Here is a 13,642-nt window from a genome sequence, read left to right on the forward strand (position 1 = left end):
GCTGCCTAAACCGACGTGACCCTTCTTTGGAGGCCAGCGGCCAACTGAGTCAAACGTCACTTGTGTTTATGATTTTATAACACAGAAAGCCGCCATAGATATTTGTATGAAGATTTGAGGGAAAAAAATTGCTCAAGTTTGGGATTAATTTACGCAAAATAAGTGTGTGTTTATTAAAAAACAAGGTATTTAGCGCCTAGTCCAAGCCTTTCACTTTATAATATGATAAAAATCATATGAAAATTCTTAATAATTACGACACAGTTGTTACAATACGGGAGTGTGATTGACTGGTTTTTCTTGATATTCTGAAATTAATTTACAGTTATCCATAATCATTTACTTAAATTCGAATGATTCAGCACCTAGCTAGACTCTTCAACTACCTGTGTGATTTTTTTCAAGGCTGTAGAGCATCATTTACTACATAATTCTATGACAATGCCAACCCTCGATTCCCTATTGCAGACCCTTAATCGCTGTGGTGGGTGAGGCTACGTACGAGCTCATGGTCAATCTAGTGAGTCCTAAATCTCCTAGTCAACTGAAACTCGAAGAGCTGGTGAAGGTTGTTCAAGATCACCTGCAACCTACGCCTTCCATACTGGCGGAACGGTATCGATTTCGGCAAAGACGGCAAGAAAGTGGTGAGTCAGTCATACAATACGTGGCGGTGCTAAAGAAACTGTCTAGATTCTGTGACTTTGGTAGTGCGCTGGACGATAATTTAAGAGACCAGTTTGTGTGTGGTCTATCTATGGACGTAATTCGTCAAAGGCTGTTCGCGGAGGAGAAAATACAATTTTCTAAGGCAATATCATTAGCCTGTTCATTAGAGGCAGCAGAACGTGATGCGGCAGCTGTGGAGGTCGGGTCCAGGACGCCAGGGGGCGCCGCAGCGGAGGCCGCGGTGCACAAGATGGCGGCGTCGCGCAGCGCGGGTGCCGGCTCGGGCTCGGGCCGGAGAGCGGGCGGCGGCGGGGGCGGAGACTCACAGCGGGAACGAACGTCACAGGGCACGGTTGTGTGCGCGTGTTGCGGAGGCAATAATCACGACAGTAAAGTTTGTCGCTATAAACGACTCAAGTGTGGAAGGTGCAACGTGCCACTTACGAAAAATGTGCCCTGGAAACCAGCAAGGGGGTGGGGCATGGCGTGGTGGCGGGCCACGTGGAGAGCGCGCGGGCCATGGCAACAATGGCGAAAGGCGGGCTACATCGAGTTACGCAAATTTCGTGGCGCAAACCGATAGCGACCACTCGGAGGAAGAAGAACCGATGTTTCAAATGGCTCTGAGATCATATAAACCGGTAAGCATGCCTGTTACGGTTGATGGTAAAGAATTAATCATGGAGATCGATACGGGGTCATCTAGTTCATGCATAAGTAAACAAACTTTTGAAACAATGTTTAGTCATTTAGTGTTACAACCGAGTGATATCGTGTTTAAATTCTACGATGGAAGTCGCTTACGACCTTTAGGTATTATAAAACCCGAGGTTGAATATAATGGTTGTAAAAAGCAATTAGACTTGTTTGTTATTGAAAAGGGTGTAACGTCGTTAAAAGGTAGGTCGTGGTTAACTGAACTGTCTGTAACTATACCTACTTTCGGTAATTGTAATGATCAGGTACATTTTACTAGCGAGTGTAAACAATTGAATGATATTCTCCTCAGACATAAAAACGTACTGGATGGCGGACTGGGCCGCTACACGGGCGGCACGGCGCGGCTGCGCCTGCGAGAGGGCGCCGAGCCGGTGTTCTGCCGCGCGCGGCCGCTGCCCTTCGCCATGAGGGAGAGAGTGGACCTGGAGCTCGATGCCATGCTGAGGGACGGCATCATTGAGCCCGTGGATTGTTCAGATTGGGCTACACCGTTGGTACCGATCAACAAAAGTGATGGTACATTGCGCTTATGTGCCGACTTCAAGGTAACTTTGAACCCCGTATTAATGATCGATCGATATCCAATTCCTAGGATGGAAGAGTTATTTTCTGACCTGGCCGGAAGTGAAAAATATTCAAAAATTGATTTTTCACAGGCATATAATCAAATTTGCCTGGATGATTCTAAAGATTTAACGATTATTAATACCCATAGAGGGTTGTTTAGGTATAACCGTTTAGTTTATGGTTTAGCTTCATCACCAGGTATTTTCCAAAGGATTCTGACAAATCTTTTCAAAGATGTTCCTAATGTTAAAGTATTTTTAGACGATATTTTAATTTATGGGAAAGATCAAGAATCACATTTAAAGTCGTTAAATGCCGTGTTCGAAATATTAAGTCGTAATGGATTTAAATTGAAAAAACAGAAATGTGTTTTTATGGCGGATGAGGTGGTCTACTTAGGGTTTATCATTAACAAAAATGGGGTAAGACCGGATCCTAAGAAATTAGAAGCTATTAAAGAAATGCCCACACCTACAAATGTTACGGAAGTACGAGCGTTTCTAGGTATGGTAAATTTTTATGCGAAATTTGTAAGGAATATTAGCGACATTCTATCATAATCATAATCATTTATTTGCCAATATTTGGGTTACAATTAAATTAGTAAGACATATTAGTTACGTTACAAGTTGGCTATTTCAATTTAAGGTGACATAAAAGGTGACAGCCATTGCCTATAATAGGAATAGACCTGTGCTATAGACACTGGCTTCCACTCCCCAGGAACTAGCAGCCATATATGACTTATTATAACAGAATTTTGGTGTCTTAGGCTTAAATAGTATACACAGAAATATATTTATTATATTTAAGGTTTAAGATTAGATTTACTTAGTTACACAAGGTTATTAACATTAACAGCGACATTCTATATCCGTTGTATAGGTTGTTGAGGAAACAAATGCGTTGGTCCTGGACGGACGAGTGTGAAATGGCTTTTCGTAAGGTGAAAGAGGTCCTGTTGAGCAGTGAGGTGCTGGCACACTACGACCCGGCGCTGCCGCTGGTGCTGACGTGCGACGCCAGCGCGCGCGGCGTCGGCGGCGTGTTGTCGCAGCGGGACGCCAGGGGGCGCGAGCGCGCCGTCGCCTACGTTTCACGTAAACTCAATGACGCAGAAACTAACTATTCGCAAATACATAGGGAGGCTTTAGCTATTATACAGGTTGTCCCAAAAGTCAACGTCATCCCTTAAAGGGCTGATAGGTCAGCTTATGAGAGGCCAGAATATCACAATATGACCTTAGTAAAAACTCGATAATTTTCGAGATATTGACACTTTTATAAATTTGCTGAAAATCGACACCTTGGATCAGTTTTTTGCGTGCCGCCGGTACAAAAATCCATATGTTAGAATTTGTTTGGTGTTGCATCACCCTGTATAGCCCTGCTAATGATCGCAGTCAAAAAAAATATCAAGTAATGCTGTATGTTTATAAAAACACGGTTTCCAAAGTCATAAAAGGTAATCGTATTTTTTTATAAACAACTTTGACTCTACATACTGTAAAAAAAATATACCACGCAAACCTGGCACCTTATTTGAAAAGATTGCTCATTTAATGCAGTTTCCAAAATGGTATGAAACGTTGCTATTGTTTTAATTAACAAAAAAGTTATTGCTATTTTACACACGCACTCACGCCTTGTACTAATGTACTCCCTTGCGGGGTAGGCAGAGGTGCATTGCTGCACCCACTTTTCGCCAGAGATGTTAGTCCCAATGTAATAGGGGGCGGGCCTATTTTACTACAAAACGACCTCGATGTAAAATTGTTTGAAGGCAATTTATCTGACTGAATTTATTAAGGGTAAGTCATGTTGGAATGAGTAAAAGTAAAATAGGTGGTGTGGCCGGGAGTGGGAAAACAGACAACTTTGTCAAAGTTAGTAAAAAAACGCATTTTAATTATCTTTCTCGAAAAAAGTGGACTATAGCAACTCCACATTCCCCATAAATGTAGCGCATGGTAACGTACATTCCTGAGTAGTGCTAATGTGTGATATTGTACAAGTAAAACGCTTACACATGTACATTGTACACCCACAGTATCCAAAAAAGGGACAGATCAGTTTGTCATTAACATTACCTCTAATTACTTGTTATTTATTTTAAAGTTATTGTTAAACAAAACCAAACTCTCAAAACTATGATTATGACCATTAATGAGTATTATTTTTTGCTGATTATGTACTTAATATAATAATGTGGTGTTATAATTTTGAGAAATAAGGATAAAAGTCAATAAATGTTTGTTTTTTTTAAATAAGGTGTAAAAGACGCAAAATATGTTTTATAAGAGTTTGGGAAGTTTTTTTTAGCTATTTTTGCGTCATCTATGTTGCCACGACTGACCCCACCACCTATTTTACTTTTACTCATTCCAACATGACTTACCCTTAATAAATTCAGTCAGATAAATTTCCTTCAAACAATTTTACATCGAGGTCGTTTTGCACTAAAATAGCAATAACTTTTTTTTTAATTGAAACAATAGCAACGTTTTATACCATTTTGGAAACTGTATTAAATGAGCAATCTTTTCAAATAAGGTGCCAGGTTTGCGTGGTATATTTTTTTTACAGTAAGTAGAGTCAAAGTTGTTTATAAAAAAATACGATTACCTTTTATGACTTTGAAAACCGTGTTTTTTTTAAACATACAGCATTACTCGATATTTTTTTTGATTGCGATCAATAGCAGGGCTATACAGGGTGATGCAACACCAAACAAATTCTAACAATATGGATTTTTGTACCAGCGGCACGCAAAAAACTGATCCAAGGTGTCAATTTTCAGCAAATTTATAAAAGTGTCAATATCTCGAAAATTATCGACTTTTTACTAAGGTCATATTGTGATATTCTGGCCTCTCATTAGCTGACCTATCAGCCCTTTAAGGGATGACGTTGACTTTTGGGACACCCTGTATATTGTGTGCAAAAGTTTCATCAATATTTGTATGGGCGAAATTTTATTCTTAAAACGGATCATAAGCCACTGGTCAGCATATTTAGTTCGAAAATGGGTGTACCCTCGATGGCTGCCAGTCGCATGCAAAGGTGGGCAATTATTTTATCTGCGTATAACTACGAGATACAATATGTTAGAACAAACGATAATGGGGCCGACGCTCTGTCAAGGTTACCGGTTCACGATTCAATTAAAATAGTTGAATCACCTGAACAATCTTATCTTCATTTTGCGTCGGATGCGTTGCTCTTAGACAATAACGCGATTAAGAAAAATACAATACGCGATCCAATATTAAGTAGGGTACTTAGCTTCATTAGAGATGGTTGGCCTACAACAGTGGAGATAGACCAATTAAAGCCTTATTATAATAGACGGCATGAGCTATATGATGAATTAGGGTGCGTAATGTGGGGTCATCGTGTCATCATACCGCAATCGTGTAGGGAAGTGGTCATGCGTGAGTTACACGAGACTCACATGGGCATTGTTAAGACCAAAGCAATAGCTCGGAGCTATGTTTGGTGGCCCGGGCTCGACGAGGAGATCGAGCAGCGGTGCCGCGCGTGCGAGGTGTGCGCGGAGGTGGCGCCCGCGCCGCCCGCCGCGCCGCCCTCCCCTTGGCGCTGGCCTGATCGCGCTTATGAGCGCGTACATTTAGATTTTTTAGGCCCTATAGGGGGAAAGGTGTATCTGGTTGCGATGGATGCGCGGTCTAAATGGATCGAGGTTTTCTTGATGACGCGAACAACGTCTGATGTAACGATTGATAAATTACGCGAAGCGTGGGCCCGTGGGGGTTTGCCAAAACAAGTGGTTACGGACAACGGTCCACCGTTTACCAGTGAGTCATTCGAAAACTTTTTGTCGTCTAATGGGGTACGACACATCTTTACACCACCATATCATCCTGCCTCTAATGGCGCGGCCGAAAATGCCGTTAAGATTATTAAAAAGGTAATTAAGAAGGCTAACTGTGAAAACAAACGCGTTGATGTTGCTATTCAAAGATTCTTATTAAACTATAATAACACTCCACATAGCACTACGGGGGAGAGCCCGGCTAAGTTATTACAAGGTCGCAGTTTAAGATGTAGGTTAGATAATTTGAAACCTGATCGAACTGCAAAGGTGGAGATCGAACAAAATAAGCAGGTAGTTTATTCAGGGGGTACGGTACGCGGGTTAGTTACTGGTGATGAAGTGTGGTTCCGGGAGTATAGACCAGGGCGTAAATGGTCAAAGGGAATAGTGGCAGGTCGCTCGGGCAGGTCAGATTGCACTTTAGAGGCAGCGGATGGTTCACGAGTACATAGACATATCGATCAATTAAGACGTAGATCTAGGGGTTCAATGGTTTGCCCGGTAGAATCATCTATGGATGATACGAGAGAGGTCGAGCAGGCATCGAGCTCACAGGTTCAGCTTCCAGCAGAGGCTGGTGGGGCGCCTTCGGAGCAGGGCCCGCCGGCGAGCGAGGCTCCGGCCGCGGCGGGGGGCGCGCCGGCCGCGGGGGCAGCCGCGGGCAATGACCCGACACCTAGCAGTAGTAGTAGGTACCCAGTCCGAACCAGGAAACCAGTAGTTAGATATGGTTGGGGTGATATTGATTAGGCTCGCTAGTATGTACTTACAGTTAACAAATAGGTATACTTAGGTAATTAATAATAAAATGTAATCATAAACATTAGTTTCATTGTTGTTATCATGTTATAACTTTATTGGTTTCATTAAATAACAATACTTATTGTAAGACAGTGTTAAGATGTAATTTCGATCATCAGTATTAGTTAAAACATATCTAATTAATGTACATTTAAGTTTGTTTTGTCATTAATTTAATAAGGTCTTGCCACAGACCATAACACTACGGTTTCATATTATAGTTGTTTATAAATCATGATCTAACTACTATGATCTGTCTACAATAATGTAATTTAAAATAAGTACCGTAGAATGCTACAACTTTGCCTTTCGTGCACAACATTGCCTATTTTTTTTGGGCTACGATGTCTAATCTTTCCATAATATTTTCTCAGTTTCTACCATTTGGATATAATTTTATTTAAGTTGGCAACATTATCTTTATTTTTTTAGAATGGTAACATTTATATTGTGCTGACAGTTGAGCAAAAAGGTCCGTACGGCGAATGTGCAGAATTTTAGTGCTCGACAACTTTTAGTGTTCCGGTGTGAAAAAAAGGTGTTTTTAAAAGAAATAGGTCCCCAGGGCATGTAATTTTTGTCTATTTTCTGAATTCCTGAACGATTATAATAAAACCACACGTTTTGAGCGAAATAACCTAACAGGCAATGTTGTCAAAGGTTTTAAAAACTTAAGTGATACAACATTGCCTGGGCCTAGGGTTGTCACACATCAGTTTTAAAAAATAATTATATTTATATGATGAATAAAACTACTATTTACGGAGGTAGTCGTTACTTTAGTCATGTTGGAGGTTGTAGTAATATAGTAGGTAATATGATATCTAACAGTCTAACAATATAAAGCTTAGGTACTTACTAGGGCATGCAATACCGCAATACCGGTATCCGTAATACCGGGATCCCGGACAAAATTCCCGCTTTTTTCAATACCGGTATTGAAAGTTAATACCGGTATTGAAGTAATACCGGAATCGGACTTTTTTAGGCTATAAATAAAGCGATTAAGATTTAGTTAGCCTTGGTTTCCTATATACTGTGAATGCGTTCATGTTTAATGCAGTTTTTGGCTGCTAGAAATCTACTGTTGACCATGCGTAAACCGACACCGAATGTAAAAAAATAATTTATTCTAAAATTTAAACTCTAAAACTTAATTCCCGTAAAAATCTACAACAAAATACAGAATATGATTGCATTTTCTTGTTTTATTTTGACGTATACGACCTTTAAACACAGTATATGGCATTTATTACAAGGAAGTCTAATACCGGTATTAATACCGGGATCCCGGTATTGAGTTGTAATACCGGAACTCAATACCGGTATTGAAAATTGTTCCGGTATTGCATGCCCTAGTACTTACTATTAGTGTCTTCTTAGGTGAGTAGTATAAATACGCTCAGTTTAGGCTTTGTACTCTTGGTAACTACAGATATTTTAAAATGAAATTTAGCTTATCATTTCATTAATTACTATTAAGTTCTTACCTCAATTGATGGGTACCTACAACTAATTTAGAAATTTAATAAAAAATAATAATTAATAACTGTATTTATTTGGCACAACCCTAATCCTAACGACATTTTTGTAAGGAGATTTCTCGAAACCTGCTACAACATTGCCTAAGATCTGTAAAAAAAAATATATCACACGAATGGCAAAAATAAGTTAGTTGGGATTAAATATAATGTACTTACCACCATCCCAGAAAAAAAACTATCAAATTGACTGTTTATTCATTTATATATCCTTCTAGGCAATGTTGTATCTTTCAGCTACAACTTTGCCTACGACTTTGAACACATATAAATCCATTTTCCTGTACGATTTTAAAGAATTTAAGTCTTAGGATGCAAGGCATAAGGTCTGAGTTCTGAATGAAGCCTTTTGTAATCCATAATAATAAATAGGTTTGTTTACATGAACAAAAAACCTCAAAATCCAGGCAAAGTTGTAGCATTCTACGGTAGTTTTCTTATTGGTATTGTACAAAGTACCTACTGTCTTATCATTGTATTCCTAACAAATCCCTTTGCGAGTAGGTAGGTATAAGTACTTACTATTGTTATTGCTGTTCATTTCAGAGATCTAAGTACTTACCTATATTTATATTATGTATACCAACCAACATGAGGATTAGTGATAACTTGATAAGTGTTATAGGTATTAGTCTTAGTAATTAGTAAATAAGGGTGAAGGAATGTGATGTATCTGTCGTATTACTATATCAATGTGTGGGTAGGTTGCGCCAGTCGTGAATAAATGTGCAAACGATCAACTGTGTTTTACTTCGCTAGACTTTAATAGAACATTAGAACCACTAATATATACTACAACGACAACCAATAAAGGCAAGCCAGAAATGAGGAACAGGGGTTCTCCCCGGCATCGGGTGGGTGGGGTCGCTAATGCCCAACAGCTCGCCACAAGCTGCCCTGCCGTATTATTATTATTATGTTGTGTCGTTACCATCACGGGACCGTTGGGTCCCGGACATTTGGAAGGCGTGCATGGGGCCGAAGCCAACACGTAGAGGCCCGTTTGAAAACATTAATCTAAATGAAATGTGACACCAACCGACGATTTTCCCTGTGAAAACTATAGAAGTAAACCCAATGAAAACCCCCGGTTAGTGCAGGACTACTGTAGGATATTGTAGTGTGGCAACACCTTCCCTCCATACATAGGTACCTAATACGTACTTCATATTAATAATAAAGACGATTCGCACATCAACCGTGTTCTTGATTGCTCGCCTCCTTACATGGCGACCGTGCCAGCCGGCCTGCCTCCGTGGCAGTGCCGGCGGACCGAATAATAAAATAAATTAAAAACAAAAGACTTTTACAAAAAAAAAATTGTGTGAGTGATAAAATGAAAATGGACGATTCATATAATCTAAAGGATAAAAATTCCAATAAATAATAATAATTAATTAAATATAAGAAACTTGAAGAAAATAAACATGACAATCAAGTGGACAAAATATAATAAAATTCTACAAAAACATGGATGGCGCCGGGAGACAAATTGGCTGCTGAGGAGAAGGCGCTGGGAGTGTGCGAGTCGGGTAGCAGAGGACGTCCTCCGAGCTACAGCTGCGAGGCTGGAGGAGGATGCTGCTGCCTGACGCTGCCCAGAGGGACGCGAGGAGCTGGACGCGCCCACAGTTGGATCCCCGCATGTTCTACCGCCGCGCCACCCAGATGAGAAATTTATATTCTTTCGGAACATTAATTAGAAATTCAGGTTTGCAAATTATTTAAATTCTTTTTTTTTGAGTTGATTTACATTTTATCAGTTAAATTCGTTAAATTCGTAATGTTATTGTTGTCAAAATATAAGTAAAGTATTTTTGTAATTTTATGTAGAAGATGAATACATAAATATTTCAGTAAGAATAAATACCTAGTATTCGAATGCTTAAATAGTAATTCAGTTCTAAAGTATTCATATTAGTAATTCAGTTATAAATTGTTGCATGTTTATTTTCTTTGGGAAAAGATATATGTAATTAGTTATTGACGCTTGTTGACGACTAGGTAATTTCATCAAGTAAATCTAGTAAAAATTATAAGAAAATCAAATACTTATCGTGCGTGTCGATACTTATTTTCAATTGTTATATTACCTACATAATATTATATTTCATTTCAGGATATTTTATTTTACAGGTTTAGAGTACCTACCTACATGCAAAATTTCATTTTTTTCGAAAAAAAAAGACTTTGGTTTGAATATAAAAAAAAAATATATATTTTGATTTCTAAAAGATAAACATATTGATACCGATAAATAATGGAACTCATAAAATTACCAAATAATAAAATATATATAATAATAGAAAATCTTAACTTATTTTTATAATTTGTACGAAAATATTTTTTTATTTAAAATGTCTAAATTCCGTCAAAGAACTATTCAAATTTCAAAATTAAACTGCTAACCTAATCAAGTTACAATAAATTATATACTTAAATAGATACATTTTTGTTTAAAATATAAAATAATCCAAATTACAAATTCAATGCATTGCACAATTTCCTATTTACTTACTTAATCACTTAAATTCAAAATGTTCTTTGGTACTATAAAAACTTTTGGTCTATAAAAACATTCCTTGACTAGCCATTTTTTTAGCTATATTTAAATTGATTATTTACATTTAAAAATTAAACCGCTATTCATTTATTAAATCACATAATATTATAGATACGAAGATAAGAAATAATAAATAAAATATTTTATTGCACTTAATTTACAATTATTTAAATACTTAAACAAATAAAAAGTAAAATAGAAAAATTAAAATCAATTAATTAAATAATCCACTATGAGCCAGATATTGGTCAAATGAAATTAATAGTACGTAAATATGCAATTCAATGAATACAAATCTAAATACTTTAATTCTAGTAATAAAGTTAATACCGCGTAAATTCTTATTTCATACCTACGAGTATGTTTAACCACAATCAAAAACTATTGTATTTTATCAGTATAATTACATATTTTTAAAATAACGTAACGTTATCATTATAAGGATTTTTCTTGTATTAGATTATTTAGATTTTACCTCGTGCAGTCATAAAGAGATATACTTACCTATATATGCCATAGTTTCGTAACGCTAAAACCGAAATATATTTCTTTCCATTTACCCCATTATCTTAAACGAATATCCCATAGAAAAGATAGCAATGGGTGTACTTATCATACCTATTCTTATAAACACGTACCTATCAAAGTTCAATTACATATTTGGAGCGATGCTTAGCTTTATTCTTTGAATCCATATAACAAAAACATACTTCTCAGTTCATCTACTAAAATGGTCACACGCTCTACAGATATCGTATTTCGATCCGCCGCGCATGCAGTGAGGAATCTGATGATCATGCATATTGGGAAACCATGTCATGTCTCGATGCAACATTTAAGCTTAAGTTATAACAGGTCTAAAATAATGTTATTATTTTTGAATGTAACCACGTTTACAATAATCATTCATTGGCAATAGAATCACTAAACAGAAATGTGCAGTAGTCAAAAATTCAACGCGTTAGATAATTAAATACAATATAAAAATAAAAACTGATAATAAAAATACATACAGAAGTACAGTTGAAGTGAGAGAAACCTGACCACCTGTAAATTTTCACTAAATTAAAATAATGTAATGCCCGAACTGTATTGGTAAATAGAATATTAAAATATATCTCAACAGTATAATGAAGTTCCAGTATCAACATAAAATTCAATACGTATTTTACAATGTACAGTATCTCGAAAAGACACGTGCGTCACTACAGAATATAGATAAATAAATAATAAATAAATTGGGTAAACTAATAAAGATATTATAGCTACGTACAGCATTAAATTAGGAAATATGATTTTGAAAAATAGTTACTGATTTTAAATATAGGTACCTACCCATAAATAAAAATTATAAAGTTGGAATGTAAAGCATAAAAATTATAGAAAATAAATATTTGATATGCTAACGTTAACATACAGGTTTAATAATTGTTATTTTTTTTTTAAATCGTAATAGAAGAAAGAAAATAAAGGAAATATTATTATATTATAAAGTATAAAGTTTATTTTGCGAGCAAAGACACGGCTGGATGTAGTATTAAAGATCTTTTTGTCGTTCCAAGAAATGATGATTAGGTACGAATCGTCTTGTCGTCGTCGTATGTAGATAAGCGAAGGGTATAGGTATCGATGAATAAGTATAAAGGTTGTTTAGTACTCTTTTGAGACTAGGGATTGATTCGTTTTGTTAATTGAATGAAGATGTATGAATTATGGTGAAAATGATTATGAGTAAGCAATGATAAAGAATATTAGGTAATGTATGAAGGTTCAGTAGCTCATGTGCACGTGAGAAATGTATGGTTGAGGATACTTTGGTCTCTAAGACGTTGATAAACAATTGGACTGATCACCCAAGCGTTAACAATATTTTATTGACCGAAGGATTCTAAAGGACATGAGTAATATAAAGAAGGTAATACGAGTAAGGGACATACAGAGCGCAATTACCAAGATAATTAGCGATTACGTATGGTCAGAGGACTTATATAAATAAAAAGTAAATAGCAAAGTCATCGAAGGTACATATGGTAGGGTACAACAAGGTGTCACGTCCTTATTTCTGATCATAGTGCGGTCGAGAACCCTCCGTGAAGAATTTTGGAATTGCCTAAGAGTAGAGCTAGTTTAAATGTGCCCTTGTAATATTTATGGAATATGTGTTTTTTATATTATAATTATTATAGAGTCGACTCTCGTTGTTTTGCGTACCCTACAGATAAATATATAAATAAATAATGAAGACCAGCGCTGGCCCACCAAAGAGTGGAAATAATTATATGTACCTTTTCGTAAATGTATGTGTGTGAAATGAAATAAAAGTATAAATAAATAATAAAAAGATGACTTTGAAAATAAAAGAATATGAATGATGAAATATATACGCAAAATAAATGAAATAAAGTAGGTATAAATAAATGAATAAAGGTAATTTTGAATATAAAAGAATATGAATGATGATAAATATACGCAAAATAAATAAAATATAGTAAATGTCTAAATTAATATTTAAAAAAGGAAGTATGTATAGAAAGAAAAATTATAATGGTTTAATTAATAACTAACGTCAGTTTGGTATAAAACAAAAGAAGGCAAGAGAAAGTTTTAATCATAATGTAGTAAATAAATGAAATAAACTTATAATTTACATTTAAATATATTTACAAGTATAATCAAGGACAAATCCTTCTATAATCATTAGATAATTTTGAATTTTAGTTGGACACAACTTGTGTTAAATGAGTTTCTTGTAGAACAATTATATACGGAGTTTTAATAATATTGAAAGTAAATAACTTGAAATAATTAATATAAATACTTATTGAAATTTTTATATTAAATCTAAAAATATGTTTGGAGTATACATTTTAAGGGTACCTATACAGCTATACAGGTGTAATAAAAATAAATAATTTTAAATAATACCTATATACATTTAATTTT

This window comes from Plutella xylostella, chromosome 2, assembly GCF_932276165.1.
Source record: "Plutella xylostella chromosome 2, ilPluXylo3.1, whole genome shotgun sequence".
In the NCBI taxonomy this organism is placed as follows: Eukaryota; Metazoa; Arthropoda; class Insecta; order Lepidoptera; family Plutellidae; genus Plutella; species Plutella xylostella.